Source organism: Crocodylus porosus, unplaced genomic scaffold (genome assembly GCF_001723895.1).
Source record: "Crocodylus porosus isolate Cpor-Errol unplaced genomic scaffold, CroPor_comp1, whole genome shotgun sequence".
In the NCBI taxonomy this organism is placed as follows: Eukaryota; Metazoa; Chordata; order Crocodylia; family Crocodylidae; genus Crocodylus; species Crocodylus porosus.
In genome coordinates, this window is record NW_017728886.1 from 267,196,314 (window position 1) to 267,200,707 (window position 4,394).

The following is a 4,394-nucleotide window of genomic DNA, read 5'->3' on the forward strand; positions in this document are numbered from 1 at the left end:
TGGTGGTAAATTGTTTCCAAGGGAAAAACTGTTGTGTTTCCAAAGCGTGTGGCAATCTTTGGGGAAGGGGTAGGCTGAGCAAGGCAAGGAAAAGAGGTTCAATTTGAACATGTTGCTTAATTATAGCAACAGTATAACTGAGGGAGTGACTGAGGCTGCAGCCCTGATATTGCTTTTATGGGAGAAGGGGAGTGCAAAAATAGCCACTGCTGCAGGTGTATTAACAAAGCATGACATTATGTGGGGAAAACAATATTTCCTCCCTTGGGGCTAAGTGAAACCCTGGTGTAAATCACTGGCTCCTGTAATACTGAGCCATACAGTCATAGAGAAGTGGGTCTGGAAGGGACCTGCAGAGGTCACATCTAGCCCAACCCCCTGTGTGAGACAGGATTGTTCCTATCCAGCCATCCCATACATCCAAACCACAATCTAAACTCTACATAAGGGCTTCTGCACCAGAGAAAACTTCGCTTAGTCTTTCAGTCTGCTGCCCTCACCAACAGTATCTTAACCAGCTCCAATTGAAAGGAACTTGTAGGATCTGTGCATTCAAATCTGCATTACTAGCTGCATTTGAGCACATTAGCCACTTGCAGATGTGAACCCCCCCACACCTCTCCCCACCAAAAAATACAGCATTTTACTGGAAGAGGAAGAGCACTAATTTGACCCAGATCCCCTATCTCTGCACAGATTGGGTGCTTCAGTGGGGCTTTCAATCAGCTCTTAGATAAAAGCATCAAAAGGTTTTGCTGCAGCATCCGATCTATACAGATGTTGGGCGAGCCAGCTCAAATTAACACAGTACCTCTTCTGCACGTGCTGAGCTCAGTGCGGGGGTGCACCATGTTGAAAGTAAAGCACTGTTGTTTTTCTTTTTCCCTACGTTTGTAGCAGCATGGCGATTATCTCACATGAGGTAAAATCCATCCCTCCGGTAACTCCATTGCTGGTGATGGTAAGTGAGCACAATGAGGTTCAGATGCATGCAGTGACAGTTTGCCCCACTGAACATAATCAAAATGAACTGCAGATCATTGCCAACAATAGTTGCTTGCTTTATCTGAGGATTTTCTGACAATGAAAAGAAGGTAGGTCAGAGAAACTTACTATCATTTGTATACTATGGTGCTTCAAAGATGAGTATCGTACCCAGGTGCCTGGGCTTTTACTTTATAGGAGATCTCCCTTTCAAGAGGCTGAAGCAATGCTTAAAACTATGGCGCCCCAAAATGCAGCAGAGATGTTGCAGTGGAATGGTCAGCAAGGGAAACACCTTAGAAATTAGAGGTGCACCAAAACATCAGTCTGATATCAGATCGGCACCGATATAAAGAAAATTGTCTGTAACGGAAATTGGCTGTATCAGGCCAATAATTTGGCTGATAAATGGCCTGTGCATGTGCGCAGCCGCAGCGCAGCACAGGTAGCGAGGAGCATAGCCCGGCAGCTTGGAGAGCCGCCTCCAGTTAGTAAGTGTGTTGTGATGGAAGGAGAGGGGAAAGGGAAAGGAGGGGTGGGGGGGCAGATCAAGGCCCCCACGGTGAGGAAAGAGTGGGACTGGGCTGGGCAGGGGCTGGGGCAAGCACAGCACAGCCGGGGCAGGTTGGGCACAGGACAGAGCCACGGCTCATCTGGGGGGTATGTGGGGGGCGAGCTCCTGCTGCTGCACCCCACTCATCCGGGAGCCACTCATCCAGAGGCTCATTCAGTGCTTGCCTGCTCATGCGCTGGCTCCCACCGCTGCTCCAGGAGGACATGGGAGGGAGGGCATGTGACCAGATCTCTGTGGGGCAGGGGCTGAAGCCACCCCAAAAAATTGCCATAGCACCCCCCATCCCCACCTCCCAGCACCACAACCGTCCACTTTGAGAGCAGCCCCACCCCGCCAGGAAGAGCTTGGTGCAGCCCTAGCCCCAGCCTGCCCTGCCCCACACAGACACAGGGTACATGCCCCCCATGCCCTCCTGTGCAGTGGTGGAAGCTGCTGCATGAGCAGGTGAGCACTGGATGAGTTGCTGGATGAGCGGCTCCGGAATGAGCGTTGTGCACCAGCGGGAACTGCCCCTCCCCTGCTGCACACCCCCTGGATGAGCCGCGGATCCGTCCCAAGCCCACCCTGCCCTGGCTGGGCAACGCAAAACAGTAAGTAGCAAAAGCAGGGAGCGTAGAAAGATGTAACCTGCAGCATGGAATTTGTGGAATAATTTAATCAAGTATTCATGTGTTCAACTTAATAAGTATTTCCTCCCAAAAAATATATAGGCAAAAAAATAAATTTGAAAAAAGGATGTTTCATAAAAGACAATATGGAGGAGATACATTCTTGGACCTTGCTCTCAGGAACTGCTATATCATAGAAAAGCATCAAACCTTCCTGCCAGTGAAAGCACTTCAGCTTTCCACTTTCCAAACGAGTATGCATTTCCAAACGGGGTACTCAATGTCTCACAAGTTCCCCGAGAACAAAGACAGAGTGCAAAGTGCTTTGGATTGCTACAACCAGTGAGTGTTTCAAAGTTTCCTTCTCTGCCGGGCAGGATGATCAGCGAATTACTAAGAGCATTGGCCTTCCTTCTCTAGCACCAATTCTGAATCTAATTAGCTACAGTCAGGGGAAGGATCTGATATGTCTCATCACTACCCTCTTTCCCCAGAGCAGAAATCCAACATGTAGATCAGTATCATCAGCTTTATTCGCTAGAATAAGAAGAGAAGTTTGAAGGTCTCAAATGGGTTGATAAAGAAGTGTACTTATGAAAGCGTATGCATCCTTGATTTATGTAGTCTGTACAGGCCTTGTTACACCTTATGTTGAAAGCCGCCGCACGAATGTTAATCAGCTTAGTGGAGCAGTCACACCTTATGGCAAAACGCCTACTCTGACTGCCCTTCACCTGCACAGCTCTGACTTGCTATTAGAGGCTCAGTGAGCAGGGGCAGGCCTAGGAGCAGGAGGCCAGAGGGGCAGTGGGGCCCTGGCATCTCACTCACTCTGAGCCAGAAGGGGCCACTGCATCCTGGGATACTGGAGGACTTCAACTTGGGTGGAATAGCTGTGTGAAGTGGGAAGTGGCCACACCATAATGGAACAGGAGCAAAAGTAGGTGGTTTGGAGACAATCCTCCCCTGGATTGGTTTAACTTTAAGCCAAATAATCAGTGCTTTAAACCACTTAAAAGGTGTTAAAGTGCAGCTAATCCAGGGGTTGAGAGTTCCAGAAGCTGCCTAAACTTACCGTGTAACAAGGCTCTAAGGTGCAACACTACCCTGCCTTCTGCCTGACTTCACACTAAAATAGATAACTGCCTCTCTCTGCTTAAGGATCCAAAACCTGCTAAAGATAATGGGAAGCCCATCAGCAATTTCAGGGGGCATGGGATCAGGCCATTTGTGAAAAAGGACAAGGAGAAGCTTCCAGTAAAAAGAGCAGCGGTAAGAAAGGGTACATAGTATACCAGGCCCAGTGGCCTAATGGATAAGGCATCAGCCTCCGGAGCTGAGGATTGTGGGTTCAAGTCCCACCTGGGTCAAGCAGATACTTTTTTTTGATGGAATTCACCTGCGGAAGAAAGGGAAGAGCACCTTCACAGACAGGTGTGTGAACCTAGTGAGGAGGTCTTTCAAGTAGGCTTGCCAGCGGATGCAGCCCAAAACCCTGATGTAAGTGGGAGCCCTGGAGGGAGGGCAACAGGGGAGGTGATCTCATACTTCCTGAGAAATCAGGGCAATCAACTAGTGACCTCAGGTGTATGTACACAAATGCACAGAGCCTGGGAAACAAGCAGGAAGAATTGAGAGTCCTCACACAGTAATGGCACTATGACATGATTGGAATAACAGAGATTCGATTGGAGCTTGCATGACTGGAGCACTATAGTGGACAACTACAGACTATCCAGGAAGGACAGGCAGGGAGGAAGAGGAGGAGGAGTTGCACTTTATGTAAAAGAGCCATATGATTGCTCAGAGCTCCAGTATGAAACTGGAGACAGGTCTGTTGAGAGGCTCTCAGTTAGAGTCAGAGGGAAGAGAAATAAGGGTGATGTCATGGTGGGGGTCTGCTATAGACCACCAGACCAGGAGTATGTGGTAGATGATGCTTTCCTCAAACAACGAGTGGAAGTTTCCTGATCAGAGGCCCTCATTCTCATGGGGGACTTCAGTCACTCTGGCATCTGCTGGGAGGGCGATACAGTAGCACACTGTACAAGCTCAGCAAATGGGCAGATGAGAACCTCATGGTGTTTAGCACCGAAAAAATGTAAGGTTCTAAACCTTGGGAGGAAAAACCTGCAGCACCCTTATAGGCTCGGCAGTGCTAAGTTGGTTAGCACTACAGAAGAAAGAGACTTGGGGGTCATCATTGACCACAAGATGAACATGAGCCT

At 48.9% G+C, this 4,394-nt stretch overlaps 1 protein-coding gene and 1 non-coding gene across 6 annotated transcripts in view; one reads left to right on the forward strand and one right to left on the reverse strand.

Annotated features, from left to right (window-relative positions):
* The window catches only part of TSNARE1 (t-SNARE domain containing 1), a 571,939-nt gene that overhangs the window by 274,932 nt on the left and 292,613 nt on the right, over positions 1 to 4,394 (reverse strand). The gene's annotated exons all lie outside the window — the stretch shown is intronic.
* On the forward strand, positions 3,464 to 3,536 carry TRNAR-CCG. Its single transcript has one exon. It is a non-coding gene; the product is annotated as a tRNA-Arg (tRNA).